At 39.3% G+C, this 27403-nt stretch overlaps 1 protein-coding gene and 1 non-coding gene across 3 annotated transcripts in view; both read right to left on the reverse strand.

Moving 5' to 3' along the window:
• Positions 1-27403, reverse strand: part of sorcs2.L (sortilin-related VPS10 domain containing receptor 2 L homeolog) — a 575441-nt gene that overhangs the window by 398436 nt on the left and 149602 nt on the right. The gene's annotated exons all lie outside the window — the stretch shown is intronic.
• LOC121396294 lies at positions 13895-14089 on the reverse strand. The gene has a single exon (XR_005962965.1). It is a non-coding gene; the product is annotated as a U2 spliceosomal RNA (small nuclear RNA).

Raw genomic sequence — 27403 nt, forward strand, 5'->3', positions numbered from 1 at the left:
GATCCAGGGACTAGTCCGATTGCCATTTTGGAGTCAGGAAAGAATTTTTCCCCCTCTAAGGCAAATTGGAGAGGCTTTAGATGGGGTTTTTTTTTGCCTTCCTCTGGATCAACTGGCAGATAGGTAGTTAATAAAAAAATAAAAAAAGGTTGAATTCGATGGACATGTGTCTTTTTTCAACCTTACTTACTATGTTACTATGTTACTATGTTTCCCTACACTGTTTTTTACATCAGCAAAAGGTTTTCTGAACACCAGAAATTTTTTTTGGAGAATTCCTGGTGTCCCGCTGGGCCAGGTCGACCCTGCCAGGTCTAGTAACCTATAGCAACAGATAAGTTTGCCTTCAAACAAGTGGCCAGTTAATAGCAGACAGTGGTTGTTTGCTTTGGATTATTAGACCTGATACAAACTTTCCTCCATTTATTACATTACCTCAATAGTGTCTTCTCCAACAAGTTAATACTGGGATTCAAATTTGGCACTTGAACTTGCACTGCATTCTGCATTAATGCAAATCCCATTATTTATTGGATTGCAAGCTAAAAATAATCCGGATCTGGTTTTGTTAAATTATTTAAGCTCTGCGAGGCAGTCAAAGCAATGCTTCTCTCTGCGATGAACAATCCCGTTACAGAATGAATGCATGTAAACACTGCAAATAAACTGGAGCTGATTTTCTATGCATAACGGTATTATTTTATTTCCGCTACAGCAGAATTTGGTGAGCAGTAAATGATGATTCATACAGGAGCACTCCTGAGTATCTAGATTCCTCTTGTTAAAAAAATGAATCGGAGGGATGCACAAGCCAAGCCTGGGCAATATTAGCAGAAGGAAGGTCAAGAAGGACAAGAGGACGATAATTCTTAGTAGTTGTATGTGTGGATGATGTCGTACTATTATTGTTTAAAATAAAAAGATGCAGAAATTCACGCATGGATGGAAGACAGGAAATTAAAGCCTAATAAAAGACTAAGCCACAGAATCCTGCCAGTTGTGTGTGACCTCAGGCAAATGTTCATATCCCATAGAGCCTCGGGCATCATTGTCATGCTGTAAGGTTTATTGAGCAGAAACTTGCTGTGAGCCCTTGAAAAACATGCCTACAGGGTTTGATGGTTTGATGTAGGGGTCAGCATTGCATCTTTTTGCCATTATTCTAATTGATGGAAAAGAATCACTAGGCGCAACCAACTTCATTGCTGAAGATACGTAGACGCAATGGCAATAAATAGAACTTATTTCAACTGCCAGAAAAAAACTGTCGCTGCAGTGTCCAAAATCAACTTTGAATAAATTATTAACATGTATTTATAGAGCGCCAACAGATTTTCAGTTTCTATACATCCAGTTATATTCCATTTATACATTCAGTTGATATACAAATATGTTTCACCAATTTTTGGAGAAGCAAAACAGGTCAGACTCACTCATTACCATTCGAAAAACTTGAATCGCAATACCGTATATACTTGAGTATAAGCTGAGTTTTTCAGCCCCCAAAATATGCTGAAAAACTCTACCTCGGCTTATACTCGGGTCAAGTGCAAAAACGGTGGCCGGCATCTAAGAATAGTCGCCGGCGTCCAAGAATAGTCACCGGCGTCCAAGAATAGTCTCCAAGAATATTCGCTGGCGTCCAAGAATGGTCGCAGAAATCCTCAATTTTTTGATTGAAACTTACCAGAAGCTGCTGCATTTCTCACCCTAGGCTTATACTCGAGTCAATAAGCTTTCCCAGTTTTTGGAGGTAAAATTAGGTACCTCGGCTTATACTCGGGACGGCTTATACTCGAGTATATACGGCAATATTAAAATTGGAGCATTGATAAATCAGCCATCAGCCCTGTAATGTCAGCTAAGGCCATGCTTAAACTGCAAGTGGAGCCAGCATATTATGCTTTGCCTTTCTGTAGAGCTAGCAACATACAATACTGACCACTTGCTGAGATGACATTTAGATCATTCTCCAGGCAAAATTGAATCACAAACCATTTTGTAGATTCAGATATTTTACATTTTAGAGTAGAGTCCCATGATTTTTCTGTAAATTCCATTCATAAGTGTAGCTAAACTGCACAGTGTGTCTGTGCATAATGATAAGCAGCCGTAGGCAGCTCGGCGTCTGTATCTGCATAATGAACACACCATGAACCTGTATAATTAATACCACTATATCTGCATGTTGCCTGCTCTTCAAGACAAACTGGCTACAAGTTAGACTGCTGCGGGGGGATTATCCTCACAATGGCAGTTGTACATGAGCGCAGGCAGCACTTCTTTTCAATATTTTATACTGTCCTTGGAATCTGACTAGTGGCACACAAATTAAGCAATTTTTATTGATGGGCTGTTTAATGACTCCGGGAAAAGCTGTCAGAATTTAGTTTTCTTTTCTTATAGGATCCTAATTATACAGACTCGAGGCAAGTAATTCACCACCCACCAATAAAAACAAACCCACACACTACTGCTGCAATTATAAGTTTTATTCAAATAACCCTTGCACTAATGTATCCTCTTCCAAGTGACACTCTTTCCATATCCCCCGGGGCTGATCAAGTTCCTACAGATGTTGTTGCTTTATGAAGGGTGTGAGTGCTTGTATGGAGAATTATATGATTTTTGCAGCTTAAAGGAAAACTATACCCCTCAAACAATGTAGGTCTCTATAACAAGATATTGCATAAAACAGCTCATATGTAAAACCCTGCTTCATGTAAATAAACCATTTTCATAATAATATACTTTTCTAGTAGTATATGCCATTGGGTAATCATAAATAGAAAACTGCCAGTTTAAAAAATAAGGGCCGCCCCCTGGGATCGTATGATTCACTGTGCACACAAACAAACCATACATGTTAGGTCACATGAGCCAATTAACAGACAGAGTTCTGTCTTTTGCTTCCTCACTTCTTCCTGTTACAGTTAGAGCTGCAGTATTTCTGGTCAGGTGATCTCTGAGGCAGCACAGAGACCATCACAAAATGGTGGTTCAAGGCAAGAGATATAAAAGGGTAATATTTACTTAAATATATATTCCAGCTTGATAAGATTCTTTAATATGCCACTTAATTTGATATAAGTATCTGTTGCTCAAGTATTCATTTTGGGGGTATAGTTTTCCTTTAAAAGTAGCAGTTTACCTAAAAACATAACTCTTGGATGACATTTGTTACCTTAAGTTTCCATTGACAGTTTTGCAGATGCTGCTTGTCAGAGTGATGTCACAATGGTAAAATATTGATATCACAATTGCAAAATAATCATTTTTTAAAACATAACATTAATTTACTCCAGCGGTTGTCAAACTCACTATGGTTTTATAACCAGATATTACCCATTGGGAACATAAATTCTAAAATTACAATTAGGGTCTCAAACATCTGCAAAATGTACTGTTGTATAAAGTCTCACTGCCTAGGCAGAATAGAAGGCTTAACTGAAAAAATTCCAAAACATTCGTTTATGCCATTTTATGAAATAGCCATTCTACTTTTCAGGTCCCATATTCTGTTTTATGTAAAATGTACAGAGGGAACTTTTTATTTGTAGTTGCTAGTGTGACCACCTGGATTCCCATCGTTGTGTTCCAATCGGTGGGCCATAGGACCCACAATTAGATCAGCCCAATATGGCTTATTGGGCATAAGGGCATATTGGGAAGACATCAGCGTGTTGTAGCTCCCCCCCTTCCCAGCTATAGTCAGGTGATCCCACTGGTGTCTAATAAAAGGGCAGCCAAGTTTGGGAGGTTTACTTTGAAAGCAGCAAGTAAGTTGCAGGTAAAACTTAGTCCCTTTGTAAAATGTATAATGAAGCAATAGAATTCTTAATGAATCAGATAAAATTGAGCATAGGACTGGCCAGATATGGGATGACTTTGACGTAGTTGGCCAGCTTAAATATATTGCAATATATGGACAAACAATCCCTGTTTTGTTTAAGACATTTTTTTAGTAGCAGTATGCACAAAATGTCGCTGTCTTAAATATATTGATAATGGGTTGAGTGCAGAGGACTCTTGTATTTGACTATATGTATTTTGTGGTCACAGCCTCATTGCACCCCCGCCTAATGGTTTTAAAAATTAGTGGTGAGCACAACTTTCCCTTGTTTGTTATAGACATCAGCATGTTTGGCAAAGTTAGCAAAGGAGCGGGTTATTGCGTGTATGGACACCTATAATCCAAATCCCATCCCGTCTATGAACCTCCTTGCTGTATCCTATGATATTCACTGTCACCCTACTAACCACTGAGAACATCTTGAAAACCCAACACAGATATGACACTCAGTTCAGTAAAGAAACTGATAATCATAACTGATGATAAAAATATAGCTGTTTTTATTTGATCCCCGGCATAATATAGGAAGGGTGAGGTTATGAAATTTTGAAAGGTATATTGAACAAGAATGTAAAAATGAGTCAGCACTAATGATGGGCGAATACATTTGCCAGGCACGGATTCACTGAGAATTTTTGAGTTTCTCCACCTGCACGCAAAACTGCGGTGAAAATTTGCAGTCGAAAAACCTACGTCAAAATTATTTGGATGCCCATTGACTTTAATGCATTTGGACAAAATATTCACACATATAACATTTGCCGTCAAAAATTATCATGCGTCAAAATAATTTTGACGCCCATTGACTTCAATGTGTTTTGCGAATTTTCGGCAATCACTAGTGAGCCCCTTGATAAATTTAAAAATGCAGCTATTTTCCTAGTAATTAACAAACAAGCCCACATTTTACCTTCATTTTATTAATATTAGGGATGAACTAGGTACAAAAACTTGGACGAATCTGTCCCATTTCGCTTCACCAAAAATTTGCAAAATGCTTTGAGGTTAATGGGTGTTGTCCCACGCAAAACTTTTTTTTGCAATACATTTGAGTCTATGTGCAGTTTTTCACAGCTACTGTTTTATTATTACAGAGAAATAATTTCAGGATGATGATCCCATGCGAAATGAATATTAATGAATTGCCTCTGTTTATTTTCTTTAGATAGTGTCTACATTGTAATACTCTTTTATTTCTTTAAATTATGGGGCAGATTTACAAAGCTCGAGTGAAGGATTCGAATTAAAAAAACGTAGAATTTCGAAGTGTTTTTTGGGCTACTTCGACCATCGAATGGGCTACTTCGACCTTCGACTACTACTTCGACTTCGAATCGAACGATTCGAACTAAAAATCGTTCGACTATTCGACCATTCGATAGTCGAAGTACTGTCTCTTTAAGAAAAACTTCGACCCCCTACTTCGGCAGCTAAAAGCTACCGAAGTCAATGTTAGCCTATGGGGAAGGTCCCCATAGGCTTGCCTGAGATTTTATGATCAAAGGATATGCCTTCGATCGTTGTATTAAAATCCTTCTAATCGTTCGATTCTAAGGATTTAATCGTTCAATCGAACGAATAATCCTTCGATCGCAGGATTTGCGCTAAATCGTTCGACTTCGATATTCGAAGTCGAACGATTTTAGTTCCTGTTCGAATATCGAGGGTTAATTAACCCTCGATATTCGACCCTTCTTACATCTGCCCCTAAGAGTCTGAACATTTCCACCCATAATGTTCCAAACTAAAAGTTATACCAAAACATATTTCAAATAAAGTAGTTCATCTGAAAGATTTGATCTTAACCTTATTCTGTACGGCATGGATGTCAATTTGAGGATATCGGACTCTAAATTCAGGGTTTGGTTGCATTTTTTCCAAAAGCAAAGTGTGCTTTAAATCATTCGATGGAGTGTTACGTTATATTACGGGGCAGATTTATCATGGGTCGAATTTCGAAGTAGAAAACGCTTCGAAATTCGACCATCTAATTGGAATACTTCGAATATCGAAGACGAAGTTTTTTTACATCGAAGTAAAAATCGAACGATTCGAAGGATTTCATCGGTCGAACGATTTTTCTTCTACTTCAAAAAAGCATAGAAAAATGCTCTAGAAGGTCCCCATAGGCTAACATAGCACTTCGGCAGGTTTAATTTGGCGAAGTATTGAAATTGAAGTTTTTTTAAAGAGACAGTACTTCGATTATCAAATGGTCGAATATTCGAATGATTTTACTTCGAACGATCGAAGTATCCTATTCGATGATCAAAGTATCCAAAAAATTACTTAGAATTTCAAATTTTTTTACTTCGAAAATTCCCTTGAATTCACTTCGACCCTTGATAAATCTGCCCCTACTTGTTTCTACAGGGATCTTTTGTCAAGGTTAGGCATTTAAGGACAAGCTGTACCATACTGTGTGGCCAATAAACAATTTGAATTTCCAAGTCTACTTGCTCTTCACTCTCCAAGAATAGCACACATACAGTAAAAGAAACTACAGGCTCGTCTGCACCAAACTGTCTACGACTTACTAATGGATCCACTGGCAGTATTAACACAAAATATCCCAATGTGTACCACCAAGACGCATGCAGCTGGAGTAATGAATCTATATTAAACCCAGATGCTTGTTGGGTTTTTTTTGGGTTTTTTTTTCTTTTTGTAATATTCTTTTAACCACGGGAAATTTTCAAAATCTCTCAAGGTTTCATTTCTGGGAACGGAAAAGCCAAAATCACTTTCTAGCCACTTTTTATTGAAAGGTAGAATGAGCTCCTTTTTTTTTTTTTTAAAGGCAATTGTCTCGAATGAAGTAGCGCATGCTGTTTCTTTTATCCAAGTCGTACTTATTGAATGACATGACCCAGTTACAGGTAGACCGCATAGGACATTCATTTTATTTTAATTGGACTTTTTTTTTTTTTTACTGCCTGACCCATATAGCCTTTACTCTTTATTGCATTTCAGATTTATTTAAAGGCCACACGGGACTGGATTTGATATTGCACCGGGTTTTTCAAAGTTTCATAAAGTCTCTCAACAGAATATTTTGTTTTTCATTCTCGGTTGGATTTTTATGTTAATTATCTTAAGATGAGACGCCTAGGCGGTTATGTTTGTTTAATAATAAACAATGCAAAAGCGCCCTTTTATGATGTTGACTTTTTAAACATCATACAAACACAATTTGAAATGTAATCCAGTCCTCATAGTTTCCAAAGAATGTTCCCTCTAATTTATTTTTCCTTCCACCAAGAGGTTCATCTTCTAGAGTAGGTAGGCCACATCTCCTTGGCAAGAATAAAGAAAAGGCTTTACTAAGTCATTAAATCTACAGCAGTAGGCTCTGGATTTAGCATAATACCCACTAACCTAACCAAACATACAGTGTTCAAATCCTTTTGTCTGGATATGACCTCTAAGAATAAATTACCAGCCAGACTATATGTATATATATATATATATATATATATATATATATATATATATATATATATATATACTGTTTATATTGTTTCCAATGTTCTTTCAGCCACAAGGCTCTGCAAAGTATAATCCTGAGAAATGAATATGCCGCACTATGCCAAAATCCACTTCTAGCAAACTGCAGGTTTTTAAAGGAATTGTTCAGTATGAAAATAAAAACTGGGTAAATAGATAGGCTGTGCAAAATAAATAATGTTACTAATATAGTTAGCCAAAAATGTAATGTATAAAGACTGGAGTGACTGGATGTCTAACAGAACAGATCACTACTTCCTGCTTTTCAGCTCTCTAACTCTGAGTTAGTCAGTGACTTTAAGGGGAGCCACATGGGATATAAATATTAGAAGTGATGAGTGAAATTTTAGCCAAGTTTCACAGCGAAAATGACGGGGCATAGACTATAGTGGTTGAAAAAATTTGTTGTGTCAAAAATTTGTCGAGCAAGTTGTCACCCATAGACTTCAGTGCATTTGGGCAAATTTTCGACGTTTTGAAAATTTTTGACGAAGCAAAATGGGTCAGATTCGCCCATCACTTAGTTTGCAATAGCTCCTTAGCATGCAGGTCAGATTCAAAGGAAAACAGTTATGACCCATGTGGTCCCTATTAGCAGATTAATAACATGTGGGGCCCTAGGCTGCATCTACATAGAGCCCTCTTCTAGGCTATTTCTGGGTCTGGATAGGTGCACTGAGCACTCTATGCTGGGTCAGTATTGGCATGTGTCATTGATGTCACTGCATCTGAACATATATGGGCACATGTATATTAAGCAAACTGAAATGGGCCCCTGATTACACTGGGCCCCTAGGATATAGTCTAGGGTAGCCTAAGCATTAATCTGCCCCTGGTGCCCCCCCCATTAAGTCAATGATTGGTTCTTGCCTGGTAACCAATCAGTGGAAACCAAGAGAGCTGAAAAGCAGGAAGTAGAGTTCTGGCTATTATGTTAGACACCCAGTCACTCCAGCCTTTATACATTACATTTTTGACTAACTAACTAATATTTTATTTTATTTTTCACAGCTAACTATATTAGAAACATTTTTTATTTTGCACAGTCTATCTATTTACCCAGTTTTTATTTTTTATAATGAACAATCCCTTTTTTGTTTGAGCAGTACAGCATCAATGACTATTACATGGTTGCATACATTAGCCTATGTAATGTATGCAACCATGTAATAGTCATTGATGCTGTACTGCTCAAACAAAAAAGGGATTGTTCATTATAAAAATAAAATCTGGGTAAATAGATAGACTTGACCAGTTGAGGCTCTACACTGACAGGTGACACCCTTGGGTGCTAACCCTTCCTGCTGTCCTCCCTAGAGCCTCCCACTCAGCCTGACTTGCAATCCTAGAGCAAGCTATAACAGAATTTTTCCTGAGACTGCTATTGAGGCCATCCTCCACCTCAGGCTCCTCAGTGCTAACAACCCCCAGCAAATGGGGCTCAAAGAAAACAAAACATATGTTGAGTCCCCTTTTTAAAGACTAGGGGCTAGTGATGAGCACATTTTTTCACCATGCAAAGATTCCACAAAATTCCACATTTTGTCATTGGTGGATTTTTTTTCACAAAACTGCGACAAAAATTTGACAAGAAAAGAAACCCTCTCACTTGACTGAATTAGAAGTGACAAAAACTGCCCATTGACAATGCTTTTGAAATGAGAAAAGACACCCATTGACTTTAAAGGGCATGTAAATGCAAAAAAATAAAATCCCATTTTTACTTTCTTTAATGAAAAAGAAACCTATCTCCAATATACTTTTATTAAAAAATGTGTACCATTTTTATAAGAAACCTGACTGTATGCAGTGAAATTCTCCCTTCATTTACTGCTGTGGATAGGAATTGTCAGATGGTCCCTAACTGCTGAGCAGGGAAACAATCATACTTATGAACAGCAGGGGGAGCCCCCGCCTTACTTCCCAGCCATGCAGAACTCAAGCAGCTTTGTTTATGACGATCCCTAAGCAGCCCAGACCACACTGAGCATGTACGTAGTCTTGGTCTTGCAAAGATGTATAACAAAGTTACAAGATGGTGACCCCCTGTGGCCAACATTGAAAGCATAAATTATTTGTTTGATTAGGCTTGTGGTGCAGTAAATTCATGTTTATATTTAGTATACAAAATACAGCATTTCTAGCCTTATTCTATTTTAGACTTTATATGCCCTTTAATGCTATTGGATTGAGAAAAAAGTCACCATAGACTCCAATATATTTTGCAACAAAAAGTCACTGCAGAAAAAAATGTTGCCCATAGACTTTAATGCATTTTGCAGTTTTTTCAGTGAAACTGTGATAATTCACTCATCACTACTAGGGACCTCAACACCCCTGGTCTATTTCAGAACAACCAAGGAAACATAAACCTGGAAAGGAAAACATATCCCCTGTCCCTCCTGTGAAACAGGTCCATCTTTTGGATGGATTAACCCAGTCTAGGAACTACTTTAAATAATGGTGAACAAATCTGTTACCCTCTTACACTTTTATAGTACAATGACCCTTTAAAGGCAACAGCATTGAGTAACTAGGCCCACATCATTCCATGACATTTGATCAATGCTTGGAGTTAAGTGGACTTGTGAGGGTATGGTGATAGAGCCTCCAAGATGAAGTCCGCATCAGCGTGGCCTTGTCCGTACACCACAATGGTCATTATGTACAGCCGTGGTCGAGTGATTGTGCCATTATCTATTTATCACACCACAGTGCCCTTGTTTTTATGTTCATGTTCCCACCAAATGATGGTGGGAAAAGGCTTGGTTGAACTTCATGTCTACTAGTAAAGCTTCTGATCTATTTGATAGAAGTTATTCAATGTTATTTTTGTAGAAAGATACAGTATATTATTGTCTCACTAGAATCAGAAGGAAGAAATGCCATTGTCTTGTCAGGAAGATTTCAATTTTTTCTCATGCAGGCGCTTTATTTTTTTTCTTTCCTTTGTTTCTTTCATTAAAAATCGATGAGAAGTCTGTTCGGCTGAAATGGACTTTTTAATGACCTCAGCGGCTATGTGACAACAAGTTTGCCTTAAAACTACATCGGAGGCTCATATATTAAGTCGGGGATTAACTTTCCATTACATATTATAATGAACCCATGCAATTAATTAATTTTTAATTAATCAGTTCTACTGTTCATTGCTATGCAGGCTATCTTTTACGCATATTAAGAGGACAAATTATTTCACAAAAGAACTAAATTCTGCTCCATCAGGCATTACATTTATATTATTAACTACAGTATATGAAGTCACACATTAAGATGAAGTGTCCTTTATAGTTGTAAGTGGTAAGTTAAATATTAGGCACAAAAGATTTCAATTTCTGGGAAAAAGGAGCCAGCTGCTAAAGCGTTTGGCTAAAATTCAACGTTTTATTAACCCAGGTTATGTATCCTTATCATAGTCAATATTCACTACTGAAATAACATGATCAAAACATATAGTTATATTGTTATATTATTCTGGCACTTATGTAGACTTGTAGCATCTTCTACCATTTATGAGGAGCAAGAAGTCTGCTCAGGGCTCATCGGATTTTGCAATTACCATACAGTTTGCACCTTGCCTCAAAGTTTGAGTAGCAATGTTCTCTCATTTGTCATTGGAATTCGTGGCAAAGCCCCAGTTCCTTCACCTAATGTCATTTCTTTGTGAGCATGGCAGGAGAATTACTATCTGGGTATCCCACCACTAGTGATGGGCAAATTTGCGCCGTCGGCGAAAAATTAGCGAAACTATATTTGCGCCGGCATCCGGGTTTTTTACACCAGCGTCCGTTTTTGTTGGACGCCGGCGCACATTCGCTGACGAAAATGCGCTGGCGTCCAAAAACGGACGCCGGCATCCATTTTTTTTGACACCGGCGAATTTTTGCCAGTGAATTTTCTCGGCCGTTTCGCGAATTTATTTGCCGGATTCGCAAATTCGCACCTGGCAAATTATTTTTGCCCATCACTACCCACCACACAACGGGGCCTTTTTATCATGCTGGGCAAAAACTGGAGGAAAACTTAACCGGTGATGTTGCCCATAGCAATCCATCAATCAGCAATAAAATTTCAACCTACAAGTTATAAAACAAAACCAAAGATCTATAGGCCCAAAGTGTTACCTAAATATTACCTTCTATATAGGACCAAGTCCCATTGTGACATTTTATACATTACTTAGCACTCCCTTAGGCAGTATTGTTCATCTAGGCGTATTCATTCTCCTGATGTACATGTTTATGAGCAAGTATCTTCATCTTCTATCTCCATTTGTCATTGTTGGGGGGGGGGGCGGATATTGAAAAGCTACCAGTAAAACCAACGAACGAAAGGGTCTGTACACGTAAATATATTGAACTTGTGTTTTTTAAAAACATAACTAACCTTTGCATTTGCAGAGGCAGTCATTCATTCTTAAAATGGACTCACATAAAGGGTAAACTTTGTAGAATACAATGATTTCAGTTCTTGCACAGGTTCATAAGCAGGAGTCAACTGGCAAAATCCTTGAAAAAGGAGCACTGTGATATGTGAAAAATAAAATCACTTGATTTACTAAGGGAAGTGCTGGCCTGGGAATGCTTTATTCCAAATTGTGAGTATATCATTGATATTTGGCCGTGCACCCCTAAAATTGCTTTGTTGGAGTGCGGATACTGAAACCTTTTTTATCTGTGAGCAACAGTCAAATGTAAAAAGAGCTTGGGAGCAACACAGGCATGAAAAATGTTCCTTGATGGTGCATAATAAGTGCTGTGATTGGCTATTTGGTAGCCCTTATGTGGACTGGCAGCCTACAGGAGGCTCTGTTTGGCAGTACATCTGTTTTTCACACAACCAAAACTTGCCTTCAAGCCTGGAAATTAAAAATAAGCACCTGCTTTGAGGCCACTGGGAGCAACATCCAAGGGGTCGGTGAGCAACATGTTACTCACAAGCCAATGATTGGGTATTACTGTCCTACACTGATATTCTTAGGGTCAGACTGGGGTCCTGGGGCCCACCGGGACTGCTGTTTCAGGGCCACCCTCCACCCCCTGCTGTGCTGCGCGTGTGTGCGCTGTGTTTTGCTGCAACCAGCCGAAGAAGGGAGGTTGCAGCAGGCAGAAGAAGCACGGGGTGCGGATCTGGGCCGGCGGGGCCCAAAGGAGCTTTTTTTCCCAATGTCCCGGTTTGTTCCCGGCGTCCTGCCGACCCAGTCCGACCTTTCTTAGTGGTGTAACTATAGAGGAAGCAGAAGATGCAGTCACAGGGGGGGCGGACAGTGAGGTCTGCTTCCTCTATAGCTAAAAAGAATAGCTCCCCAGCTACTCTCCTACCTGTGGGCAGGGGAGGGGGATACAGGTGGGCAGTAGACTCTGGCAAAGAGCAGAGAATAGGAGGAATGGTAGAGATCACCATATGATGGGTCCCTCCAAAGATTTTTTTTCTGTGAGGGGGTCCCGCAGGACATTGGTTACCCCGCTGGACATTCTGTAATATGTTTAGGGGCCTGTTGAACCCAAGCTTCAGCTTTTTAGCAAACTGATATAGGTACTCTTGCAGTATTTTTCCTGTATTTTTCACCATTTTTCCTTCCATTATAATGATATGGCCAGTCCCTGCTGATGAAAAGCAGCTGCACAGTATGATGCCACCCAGCACTACACTTCGCTTTAAGTACGGTATTTTTTCCCCTGTAGGGCATCTATAATTGTAACACCAGTAAGTTAAAAAAACACAAAGGTACTTGAAAACCAAGCAAATCCATTTCTATTGAATCTGCCTTCTTCATTGTGTTAACTCTGCTCCCTTCATTCCCTCTGTCTGTTTGGATAATTATTCCATCAGGTACTATTTTATTTAATCTAGGACACCTAATTGAGGCAAGCAATTAGAGATTCAATGCTGGATACTTCCAAAGGAGCAATAGACGTTCTCTTGGGAGTCTGCAGTGCTGAAATCATTAGTGGCTAGCCCTTTGTTTCGTAGCCAGTACAGAAGGGGAAAATGTGTGGTTTTATCAGTCCCTCGTGACAAGCACAAAACCTGCCGAGGGAATCTAAGAGCATAAAGAAATTACACCACCACTACATCCATATATTCTAGATGAAGACATGCAAATGGCTGTTGTCTCTCCATCCTCTTGACATATAGCCCTTCAAAATACACATACTGTTTTAACACTTCCCTTAAAATACTGCCTGGGGAAGCATGATGTTTGAGTGGAGAAAGGCTTCATCACCGAAAGGTTTGTTTCTGTCAGCTGGAATGGATCTTTCAGAATGGTACCCAGAAGGGATTCATTAGTCTATTTTGCTAGGATAGTAATTTAAAAATGCCATTACGCAGCAAAGAAAAACATATTAAGGTGCATTGTGTCTCTGTGCTGTTCCCTTAAGGTGTTTCTGAGACTGATATTCCCTTGCAGAAACCTTAAACCTGGTTTAGACCAATCAGTGCTTGGGAACACCTCCATTCAAAACTGTACCCTCTGCACCATCATTAACGATGTCTACAAATAATAAAGAAACCCGAAAAACATACAGTAAATAAGATTTGCCCACGTGCAGTAATGCATAGCAGGTAGCATTTACTGGTCACCTAAATGCATCTATGGTGACCAATGGCAAATAACCCCTGGCCAAAGGATCAAGCGTTTCTCCGTCTCACTAGAAGAGGCTTTGAGACTCTGCCTCATAAGAACAGATATTACACTTGATCTGAGCCAAAAGGCTGAGGAATGACTGGTTAATATGTACCTATGAACTGGATACCCCATGTACACATGCTAGGGCAATTACCAACATAACTCCAAGCCATTAAGTATTCTCCAAAACTCAGAAGGAATTTTCTGGTAGGAATACCTCTCCGTTAGGTTCAAACCCATTACACCCACCTTCCAGGGATCCCTATCTCCAGGGCCGGGTTTACATGGCGGGCGCCCCTAGGCCCGCTGTCGTTCGTCTCCCCCTCCCTTTTATTCGCTCAAATTTTCATCATCTGGACTGGAGCAATGGGGATTGGTGCACAGGAAATTTAGAAAACTAACATCCTAATGATAGCTAATAATCTCCTGCGCATCCCCAGTGTTTCTGAACAAATGTGGGTGTGGCTGGGCAGCATGCCGCCACCTAAAATCCTGCGGTCCTAGGCCTGGGCATTGGTGGCCTCTCCATATATCTGGGCCTGCCTATCTCTAATTTCTTCCATGCCCTCTATTGCTCTTCCTCCTTCTCCCCCATCACCTTCCTTATATACTGTTCTCCCTCTACCTCCCTCTGGTGACCAGGGTATCAATTAAACTAAAACTGGTTAACAAACATGCTTGGAGATATCTATTTTAATCATCTCAGTCCTCACTCCTATGCTCTGTGCCATCATTCTTGTCCCCCAAGTGCCCTGTTCTGGCTATTGACGTGTTCGATTTCAAGTGCTGTAAATGTTAACACGCTCCTTTGCCAGTCCCAGAAACAGCACTCTCTTCTGCCTCTTACCCCTACCCTTGCCTTTGATTCAAGCCTCAGGTACTCAAAAGAGCACAGAGCTTAAAGGAAAACTTTTCCCCCAAAATGAATACTTAAGCAACAGTTGATATCATATTAAGTGACATATTAAAGAATATTACTACATTGGATTACAGATATCAGTAAGTATTGCCCTTTAACATCTTTTCCCTTCAGCCACCATTTTGTGATGGTCTGTGTGCTGCCTCAGAGATCACCTGACCAGAAATACTGCAGCTGTAACAGGAAGAAGTGTGGGAGTAAAAGATAGAACTTTGTATGTTAATTGTCTCATGTGACCTAACATGTATTTACACTGTGATTGTGAATCCTGGATCCCAGGGGCGGCAATTTTCTATTTAGAATTACCCAATGGCACATACTACTAAAACATATATCATTATGAAAATGGTTTATTTACATAAAGTAGGGTTTTACAAATGAGCTGTTTTATGCAATATATTTTTTAGATACCTACATTGTTTGGGGGCATAGTTTTCCTTTAATGTACAAAACGAGGAGTGATGTCTTGCCCCAGGGAAGTATATTTCGTGAGGTGGGGGTGCCCACAAACTGCAGAGGTGTAACAAACATGGCTGCCCCTGTAGAAGTGACAGTATTAAAGCAGGTATATACAGGCCAGTGATCCTTTAGCATTCAAGTTCAGATGGACATTCAGGCCTCAATGTTGAAACCTGTAGGTCCTTCAATTCAGCTTCACAAACCTTGTTTGTTTTTGTTTTGTTTTTTTTTTCAATTTGTGCAAAAACAGCATGAGTATATTTACTGGATCTCAAATAGATGCAAACCGTGATAGTTTCAGAGTGCCAATCTGCATATGACTAGCTCACTCAGCAGGTGGCACGATGAGGGGAAAATATGGGAACGCGGCTTTTTACATTACTTTCGAGACACAGATACTTGCACAGTCGGGGCTCCTTTCTGTTGCACTGAAGCGTTCTTTTTTGCATTAAGCAAAGAGAAGTAAGGTGGAAGGGAAAATACCGTTAAGTGAAACAGACAGAATGCAATAGAGCCTGCAGGTACTGGGGGAGCAGGACCATAAAAAGTCCTTTTGCATACCTCCCAACTGTCCCTTTTTCGGAGGGACAGTCCCTCTTTTTGACAGCTCAACCCGCAGTCCCTCATTTGTACTGGTATGTCCCTCTTTTCTATGAACTGAACAGCCAGAAAAAGAAACAAAGCTTCTCACTTAATTGGCTTTTAGCAGAGAGCCCAGAACAGCTAACAGGTGCAAATAAGATACTTTGTAACAATTTTGAGACACAAAAACACAGTTTAGATAAGGAGAAATATTTTCAAACTTTCATAACCTGCCAAATTTTGTAAAACAAACATGGTTATTAGGGGGTGTGGTCACAGAAAGGGGTGTGGTCACAAAATTGCTGCGCTACGTGTGGGAAAAATTTTTTGTCCCTCTTTTTACTTCCAAAATGTTGGGAGGTATGCTTTTGAGAGCCCTGCGGCATTCACAATGTCACTATTATTGTTTTCCCCGTGTTATTAAGGATATAGACCCTAAAACTAAACCCTGTGCTTGCCCCAAAATTTATCAGGATCCACCTAACCTAAAAAGTATGAACCAGTCTGCCAGACGAGCACAATATGGACAGACAAAAGACATTGGAGTAATTTACTGAGAGCAGTACATGGTGCATAGGTTCCACAGGTCTCATTCCCCTTGTGAATACAGCAAACCCTGAAAAAATTTGTGAAACCCCCGAAAAATTGGTCAAACACATTGAAGTCTGCCTAGCAAATAAATGTACCCATCACTAGTCTACACTAATTCCATACGCAGAAGGAAAAAGTGTAACTGGGAAAGCTGTTGATACTGCATAATCAAGTGCTCTATGTACATTAGCAAGAAGCAAGCAAATCCCAGATGGGTTCCAGTAGATAAGTGGGTCACGCCACTGGTGTATGGGCTGTGCAAAAGTCAATCCAGGGCTAATAATAGCATTCAGATGTGTTAGAAGAGCTTAAGTCACTTCAGTCTCAAACAACATCCCATGCTCCTTTCCCTTAATCACTAAATAATCACGTGAGGCTCAAGTGGGAATTATCCGCGTTATCCCATCTATATAGAACTCTTTCATGGTGAAATGAGGGGCCATTTTTTCCCTTGTATTATAGTGGTACAGTGGATTATACACATTCAAGTGGCTAATGAGGGGTTTGTTCCGGCATTGAACAACCTACACTTCAGTTAATAGAAATTGAGTGGAGTCTGCACGATGGTCTTCTGAGACTGCAGCTACTAAACGTGCCCTACGCTCACCATACATTGTCTGCCTTATTCACTAACTGTAGTTTTGGGTATGTAATGGGTAATTTCATTTAAAAATGTAGGTTAGTTCCTATTGTATTGATGGTTTTCTTATTTATAGAATTTCATCTTTTGGAAAATGATAATTTTTGGTATTTTTTCGGCAACCTTTTTCAACACTAAATAATAAGTTAATTAAAAAAACCCACAGTTATATACTCGCTCCCCCTTCAGTGATGTCAGAGATGGGTGGGTCAAGTCAGTGGTGTAACTAGATGTTACTGGGCCCCACAGCAGATTCATTTTAGGGCCCCGAACATATTCAGAGGTTGTCCTGTTTTACCAATATTTATTAAAATTGCTCAATAATTAGGGTTTCATGGGGCCCCATATACCTCCTGGGCCCCCCTGCAGCCGTAGGGTCTGCTTCATCTGTAGTTACACCCCTGGATCAGGTACAGGTAATGACAGCATGCCAGGTTGTGTCCAGGCTGGGAGAGGGCAGATTAGAGTCAGGCGCAGGTATACTTTGTGTCATTGCTCTCATCACTACTCACCATCACTACTAACCATCACTACTAACCATCCCTTCTAATGCTGAGCTGTTTTCATTGTCAATCTGGACCATAGAGAGGTAGTCGTTGCTTATGAGTGTAACCTTAAGGAATCTGATCCAAACCAGTGACCGTGAACGTGAAGGACCCTTTTAGTCTTCAGCATAGACATAAAGCTCCAGGTAAACTAATCTGGCCCTAATATGTCCATTTCTCCACACCTGCTACAGGTATAAAAACAGGTCACTCCCAAAAAATCTACAAGGACTGCTTCAAAGTCAGAATATAGCTTAAACAGGGCGCCATACCCTCCTATCCATATTCCATCCAGTCTGTCATTAAACCACTGTCTGATTGCTGGATTTAGTCTTCCCTAGCCACTATATAACAATGTAAATGCTAAACTAGCTTTCTTAGCTTGACTGGTTGCTATGGGTCACTAGACCTCAGGGCCAGAACTAGGGGTAGCCAGAAGAGGCAGCTGCCTAGGGTGCAACAATTGGGGGTGCTGGGCAGCTGCCTCTTCTGCCTACCCCTAGACCAGACTCACCTGCTCACCAGACAACTTGCGATCGAGAACGGCAGCAGCACCACACATGCGCGTAAGCATTACCGCACATGCACATAAGCGCGTGATGTCACTGTGCATGCGACAGTGGAAGTTAGGGTGAGCTGGCCGGCTAAGTCGCCTAGCCTGGCCCGCCTCTGCTAGACCTGGGCTTTGCTTATTTATCTAAATAACACTATGGGACACATTTACTTACCTGCAAATTTTTGCTTTGGAAATATCTACCAGATTTTGCGCAACTATTATGTGACAAATACACATATTCATCAAAATGCTCAATTACGTCTTGGCAAGAGAACGTTGGCATACTTTCGTCAGTGATGATTCGTTGGCGAGAAAATTTCATAACGAATTTTCTCTAGAGTTACTTTCTTCCTAGTGAATTCGCCTGGTGAAACGCAGCGAAAGTTCTCCAGCAGCAAGGTAATTTGCTAGTGAAGTGTATTGCTTGTCTTTTAGTAAACAGGCGATGTTGTTGAGAATTGTCTTTTTAGCAGTGATGGGCCAATTTATTTGCCAGGCACGAATTAGTGGCGAATGCCCGCGTTTCACCGGCGTCTAATAAATTCGCAAAACTGCAGCAAAAATTTGTTGGCGTCCAAAAAAATGGATGGTGGTGGCGTTTCACAGGAAATACGCAAAGTTTTCGGCAAAACGGGACAAATTCGCCCATCACTACTTTTTAGCAAAAATTCATCAGAAAAACACAATTCACTCTGTAGTTGTGATGGGCAAATCTGTCCCATTTCGATTTGCCAAAAAATTCTCAAAACTCTGAAAAAATTAGCTAAAATTTGCGAAAAGCATTGAAGTCAATGGGAGTCAAAATAATTTTGATGTGAGACAATTTTTACGAGTGACTTTTTTGTCCAAATGCTTTAAAGTCAATGGGCGTCAAAATAATTTTGACGCGCTACAATTTTTATGTGGACGACAATTTTTATGCACTCGACTCTTTTGTCCAAATACATTAAAGTCAATGGGCGTCAAAATTATTTTTATGCATAACAATTTTTACACTCGCAATTTTTTGTTGCTTCAAATTTTTTCGGAGGCAAATTTTTGCAGCATTTTCCTGCAAAAATTTGCAGGTGGCGAAATGCAGAAATTTGCGCCATGCCTGGCGAATAAATTTGCCCATCACTACTCTTTAGTAAATGTGCCCTTAAAAGTTGATACAAGGCGTTGTATGCATTTTAGTTTAATAGTTAGTAATAGCAATTTATAATGTTCCTTACGAGCTACTTGTCTGTTTGTATTGTTTATTACTTTAATGAATGTAACTATTCAACTACAGTGATTTATCCTTTGCAGATGATACTCTGTTATGTAAAAGGACGGAATAGGACAGGGAATTGGGCTGGTAAACAGCATAAGCGCAATAAAATGACTTTTTCCTACTGCAATCAAAATAGCTTAATAGTGTTATTTATATGGGGATTGGATTAACGCCCCTGCTAATGAGTGTAATTTCATTAGGTTAATGGGAACATTAAGAATCTGTTAAAGCCCATGACTGCTTTGTAAGACGCGGGGACAACAGATTTGATATTAAAATCACAGTGGAGTACAGCTGTAGATCTGAATTATACTTTTATTTCAGATTTGATTATTTTAAAGGGGTCACCTTCACAGACCAAATGTCACATGCACATGCCGTTTTGGGGTGACAACGACAACTACAGGAATCGGGATTATAAAAAGTGAACCCTCCCAGCCGGGATTTGTAGTTTATTGACAGCTGCAGGGGATCCTGGGAGTTGTTGTTTCCCAAAAGCTGGATTGGTAAGAACCTTGTATCAGACGGCAGAGAGCAGCCAGTTACCAGGGTCAGCAAAAAGCCGACAAAAATCATAAACAAATGAAATTAAAAAAATTAAACCGGTTGAGAAGCCATACAAGGCAGTGTGAAGTCTATCTTTGGCATTCAATCAATTTAAACACCATGTTTTTCCTCCAGTTGTGCGGCAATCTGGGTTTTTTTTTAACTTGCCTAAAATTCATAAAAAATGTGACACATTTAACCCATTCATAATTTTTAATAACATGTGCAAAACCACAAAAAACACATCTGATGCTTTCTACTGATTGCGATAAGGACCAAAATACTGTTTGGACAGTTTTTGGTAAACCTGAAATGCACCCACGCATCTACTTCCCCCTCCCCCCCCCCCCAGTCATCATAAAAATTGTCTTGCTCGAAACTGGTCCTGGTGCAAAAAAGCTTGGGAACCATTGCTCTATAGCATAAAATTGTGAATTCTGTGTACGCCATTTTACATATTGAAAACATGGAGTATAAAATATTTTTCATGTATCAAAACAGATCAGTTAAGTGTAATAATATTCTATGATGCCCAGTGATACGGATTTTTTCTTGACATATCCATAAATGACTACTGCGAACAGGCCCGGAATTTTGGCGAGTCCTCAAAGGCCCGGGCCTAGGGCAGCAATGCTGTAGGTGCAGTAGGCTGCCCAGCTACACTCTAAGAAGCACTAAGCACCGGAGAGGCGGGGAGGTTGTTGCGCACAAAGGAGGCTGCAGCCTTGGGGTGCCCAAGATGGGAATCCGTGCTTGACTGTGAACCTAACTATCACAACCTTATGTCTTTTGATTTTCTAAACAATTTAAATATAATTCAGCCTCTGTTAGATTTGGCCTTCCTCCCTTGCTCATTTATGCTGCATACAAATCCCAAAATTAATTCTCCCTCTTGAAAACACAAAAAAGTCATGCCCAGAGTTACTGATCCGGATTTCGTAATTTGGAAGTCCAGACAGGAGATTTTCACCCGGACAGCCCTTCCAAAAACCGGGCTGTCCAGGTGAAAACCAGATGGCAACCATAAGAGAAACAGCAAATCAGTCTAATGATCTACAAAATGGGAAATGGCCTTCCTGTACTTTCTGGATACTGGGATCCCAGATTATAGATCCCTGCCCACTCCAAAAATCCCTGCCCCCTTCGCAACTTGCAAATCATGCCTTTGCATTTCTTGGGCCCCCATCATCTGTAACAGGGCCCCTGACCCTTAAGATGGCAGCCCTGGCAGCAATTATTGATGATCAGTCTACTACAAGTTAGAAGTTACCATGGGAAAGTAGACTGTTGTAGTTAAGGACTTATGTTATTAAGCGTCACTGTTGAGGAAGGACCTCTATTTTTGTAATCACAACTGAGTTTGACAATTGGAACATGCTGGCAACCTTTGTAGAAATCAATGTATGTGAAAAATGTTAATTATCCACTAGTCTGACATTGACTACACAATTATAGCTTGTTTGGGTCCATGTGTACCCAGGTCCATGATACCATAGGCTATCTGGGGATGTTGAATGTTGAAGATCAGCAACAGCTGGTAGGCTGCAAGTGGACTGGCGCTTCTTTAAACTTTTGGAATATTAAATGATTAAAAAATATTGAGTTTCTGAATAATTTACCAACTATTTGTACATCCCTGGGATGGAAACTTTAGGCTGCATAAAGTTCCATAATGAAAAATAAATACAGATATGTGGAGAGGTGTCAGAGAACAAGTGGAGACGTGACCTTTATTAGACATGTTATAGATTCAGTTGATGTTTAGTCTCCACGTGAAGGAAAAGACTATTCCTCATTAGTATTTGTTCCATGCAATGCATTTTTCATGGCCACAACTGAACGTTAAGCTTGCCCAACCAACAGAACAATATGACAATAAGATGCTGTTGAATTTGGCTTTTTGTGCCAATGAAGACACTGGAAACAAAAATGTCTACTTTTTATCCGTAATAACTATTTTTAAAGCATTTTTGCTATAGCATGCCCTAATGATGCCTCTGTGATGTAGACTAAATACTTTAAAATGAAGGTCTGGTTCCAGATGTGGGAAGCATATTCCAGATAATTAACTGGAATCCTTAGCAACCTCCCCACATGATATATTGTAAGTTCTAAGAGATGCTCAGAACCATTTAACAATATGTTTGACCATGAATTTGGCTCTGAAAATGGTACCCGACTGTTTGCTGCTAAAATGAATGTGTTTGTGTATCAGCCAGCCCAGCAACACATTTGTTCATCTAAAACAGTCAGAACTTGCTTTATGTTGGGATGCAGCCTTGTTCCCCACACCACATACGGAGACTCGCAGGAACAACTGGCACAGGGAGAACAGTGATTCTGTTGAGTACAACGCATTTGTATTTTGTGCTATGCAGCAGTTTCTGCAAAACGAAAAGTACACCCTGGCCCCTTCTGCCTGTAGAAAAGTCAGTTATAACAATCATATATTATAATATGCTTTCATGGCAGGAGATATTCCTAGCCCAACACTGTAGTTGGGTAACCAGGACTTCTGGCAATATAACTAAATATGATTACAGTCAATATATAATTCATACGAAGGGCTGCATTAGCGGTCCATTCTATGTCCTTTCTCAATTTTTCATCTTAATTTTTTCCCCATTGTCTCCTTGCTATCTTAATTTTATTCTTATTCTATATTTTTTACTTCTTTCTTTTCTCCTGATCTAAGGGGCCCATTCATTAAGTTCGAGTGAAGGAATAGAAGAAAAAATGCTTCGAATTTCGAAATGTTTTTTTGGCTACTTCGACCATCGAATGGGCTACTTCGACCTTCGACTACGACTTCGAATCGAATGCTTCGAACTAAAAATCGTTCGACTATTCGACAGTCGAAGTACTGTCTCTTTAAGAAAAAACTTCAACCCCCTAGTTCGCCACCTAAAAGCTACCGAAGTCAATGTTAGCCTATGGGGAAGGTCCCCATAGGCTTGGCTAAGTTTTTTTGGTCGAAGGATAATCCTTCAATCGTTGGATTAAAATCCTTCGAATCGTTCGATTCGAAGGATTTAATAGTTCGATCGAACGATTATTCCTTCGATCAAAGTATTTGCGCAAAATCTTTCGACTTCGATATTTGAAGTCGAAGGATCTTCATTCCCTAGTTGAATATCGATATTCGACCCTTGATGAATTTGCCCCTAAGTGTTTCTCTTTCTTTGCCATATAGCTTTGAATTGTCATTCTGCTCCCTCGCTCCAGTTCTATTTCCCCCCTCTGTTAGTATCTTTCTAGCAGCTTTCTCAACCTGTCCTCTCTTTCTACCCTCAACTCTCAAATCAGCCCATTTTTTTCTTCCCAACATCAGACCCTGCCCCACTGTAGCTTACAATCTACGGACTCTCCCTTGCACATGAACGACCTATGAATATGTATGGGGCAAGGAGCTAAATATGTGCTTTATGGGTTACCCTACAGTTTGAGCCGTGAGGTGCGACTTTATGCCACAATGTGAAGAGTGCCTCACATTGATTGAAGTGCAAGTGCTCTGTGGATTTGCCTAAAGGGTACATTTTTGTGCCCCTTAGAGTCTAAGTACTTGTACATCTATCATAAGAAATGAGACCTACATGTTAACCCAAAAGCACAAAAATAATCTACAGAACACCTTTTTGAAAAAGACTAGATGCAATTAATGTAAAACCTCATCAACTAGTTGCATATACTTCCCTACACTGAATTATTTCATAGACGCATCAGTATGGTAAGGGATTCATCCTAATCCTAATTGCAATTATTCTACAGACGACAAGCTCATCATCATTGGTCAGAACATACCCAAGTTACACACATCTGTGCAAAGCATAAAAAAACAATATTAATAATCATTTCCAAATGTTAAAATAAAAAGGGAGATATTTCAGGTTATTACAAATACATTATGATTGTGATGAATACTCCAAGGGTTACTAAACATCGTATTTCTCAATAACATGAAATCCTACAACCAGTTAAAGAAATCATCCATCACAATATTCACTCATCCATTCCTAATCATTCCTACTGCACAGTCTATAAATGTAACAATATCTCATTATACAGGTATGGGACCTGTTAAAATATCAAACTAAGCAATGCTTCTGCCTTCCAAATTCCCCCCCTTTAGCCTATTCTACCACCAGAATCCTTTTTTTCATTAATAAGAGGTGACTATTCTTCAACTCATTGTCATGGCTTCACATTACTGGGCATGTTTTTTACATTTTGGGCCACCCACATTTACTTAGCTTGAATGAATGAATAGAAGAAAAAATACTTCGAATTTCTTTTTTGGCTACTTCGACCATCGAATTGGCTACTTTGACCTTTGACTACGACTTCGAATCGAACTAAAAATCGTTCAACTATTCGACCATTCGATAGTCGAAGTACTGTCTCTTTAAAAAAAACTTCGACCTCCTACCGAACATCAATGTTAGTCTACGGGGAAGGTCCCCATAGGCTTTCCTTGCAATTTCTGATCAAAGGAAAATCCTTCGATCGATGGATTAAAATCCTTCGAATCATTTGATTCTAAGGATTTAATCGTTCTATCGAACAATTTTTCCTTCGACCGAACGAATTGCGTTAAATCCTTCGACTTCAATATTCGAAGTCGAAGAATTTAACTTCGACAGTCGAATATTGAGGGTTAATTAACCCTCGATATTCGACCCTAAGTAAATGTGCCCCTTTGAATTGCATTTTTTTTAAATTGTAGTTGTTTTTTTTACCAAAATCAAGCACTAAAATCTCCCTAAAACGAGCTCAGATTTTTATTTTTTTTGGAACAGCATGATTGGGCAACCACAATTGAGATTTTGCTGTGATTTGCACCAATACATTTGTTTCTAAGACACAAGGGAAAATACATACAGGTATGGGATCTATTATGTGGAATGCTCGAGACCTGCTAAGATAATTTTAACAAAATAAACCCAATAAGATGGATTTGCCACCAATATGCATTAAGGCAGCTGAGTTCCCATCAAGTACAAGGTACTGTTTTATTATTACAGAGAAAAAGGAAATTGTTTTTAATAATTGGACTTATTTGTTTAATCAGAGACTTCTAGAAAGGGCATCCCATATTCCCATACTTATTATTTCATATTTTTTCACTCTACCACCCCTTTATTAATGTATAGTCATATTCTTGACTGTTCCATACCACAAAGAGCCACCATATTTCCATCTACTACTTTCCTGGCCCAACTTTCTCTCTTGCCTCTCCAGAGCCTCTATCTTTGCATACGACCTCTCTGGAGTATCATCTCCAACCTTCCTCTCTTGCCCCTCCATTTCTCAAGATTTCATTACTCTGTAGGACTCCAGGCCCTTTTACTAATCCCGTCTCTACACGCTGGGCCTCTCTTTATGCCGGTCCTACCGATGCAATTTAAAAATACTCTAGCGATTCAGTAACTTCCGACTTTTTCAGAATACGGAAAGAATCAATTCAGCAAAATGAATGTTATTATAGAAAGATAGACATCTTGCTCAGTAATCTTTACTATATAGATAATTTACTATATTTGTTGATACCATCCCAGCACACTCTTACTCCTCTGCCTTAGCCCAGAATTTTATTTTTTCCAGCAAACAGGGAAATTTATGCTCAATTCATTTACAAACTTTGACCTACTGATGGCCAGTCTCACACATTTATTATATCATTTTTCTTGTTGGTGCCAAACCAATTTCTTTAAAATCCATTATCAGATCCGGAGTATTAAAAAAAAACAAAAAAAAAAACAGTAAATCTGAGCTATGTATATGGCAGGAGGAAGCAAACCTCCACAGAGGTGTATGGAGTTCTAAATAAATTGAAAGCAAATGTAAAAAGTATAGTAAAGTATATTGCCTTCTAGCCAATATAATGATACAGGTACAGGATCCGTTATCCAGAAACCCATTATCTAGAAACCCATTATCCAGAAAGCTCTGAATTATGGAAAGACTGTCTGCCATAGACTCTGTTTTATCCAAATAATCTAAATTTTTAAAATTGATTTCCTTTTTCTGTGTAATAATAAAACAGTAGCTTGTACTTGATCCCAACTAAGATATAATTAATCCTTATTGGAAGCAAAACCAGCCTATTGGGTTTATTTAATGTTTACATAGACTAAAGGTGGCTGTAGACGTAGAGATACGCTCGTTTGGCGATGTCGCCAAACGAACGGATCTCTCCCCAATATGTCCACACTGAAGTGGACGATATCGGGCTGATCCAATCGTGGGCCCTATCATAATGGATACGATATGGGCGGTTGGATCGCAGGACCGCATACACGCATAGATGTGGCCGTGATATAACGATATTTTTTAACCTGACTGATCGAGATCTGGCCGACTTTCGGCCAGATATTAATCGGGGAAGCCCGTTGCATGGAACCACACATGGGCCAATAAGCTGCCGAATCGGTCTGTCTGCAGCTTTAATCGGCCCGTGTATGGGGGCCTTTAAGGTATGAAGATCCAAATTACAGAAAGACCAATTCTCCAGAAAACCCCAGGTCCTGAGCATTCTGGATAACAGGTCCAATACCTGTAATACATTACAGTCAGTATGCCCCCTGTTTTTTAATTTTATTTTTGCCAAGTATGCTTTTAATTTAACCATTTATAGAATGCATATTGCTTTTTAACCAATTTAATAATAATGATTACAGTCAGTATGTACCCCCATTTTTTTCATTTATTTATTTTCTTTGGCAAGTATGGTCTTAATTCAAACATTTCATAAAATGATTGCTATTATGTAGAAAACACTATTTTGCAAAGCAAAATGTAATTTAGTGTTGGGTTGATAAAGTCTATATTGTACGTAGTGATAAGAGAAACATAATTCTAGCACAATCTGTATCAGTATCAGAGTGAATCTGTATCAGGAGAAACTACTTGCTCATCCCACATGCAGTATATAAAATTTGATGTCTTTATTGCCAGTGTAGATGAGCAATCAGTCCCTTTTTCACTCTTTCTATCGCATCCTGAACAGCCTACCCCCTGAAAAGATTTATCGGTACCGGTATAGGATCTGTTAAATGGAAACTCATTATCCAGAAAGCTCCAAATTACAGGAAGGCCATCTTCCATAGACTCCATAACAATTAAATAACTAAAATTATTTGGTTTCTCTATGTAATAATAAACAGGACAGGTATGGGACAAGCTCCAAATTATGGGGAGGCCATCTCCCATAGACTCCATTTTATCCAAATAATTAAAATTTTTAAGAATGATTTCCTTTTTCTCTGTAATAATAAAACATTACCTAGTGTCAGGACTGGCAGAAGTACCCGACGGCGCTG

Source organism: Xenopus laevis, chromosome 1L, assembly GCF_017654675.1.
Source record: "Xenopus laevis strain J_2021 chromosome 1L, Xenopus_laevis_v10.1, whole genome shotgun sequence".
NCBI lineage: Eukaryota > Metazoa > Chordata > Amphibia > Anura > Pipidae > Xenopus > Xenopus laevis.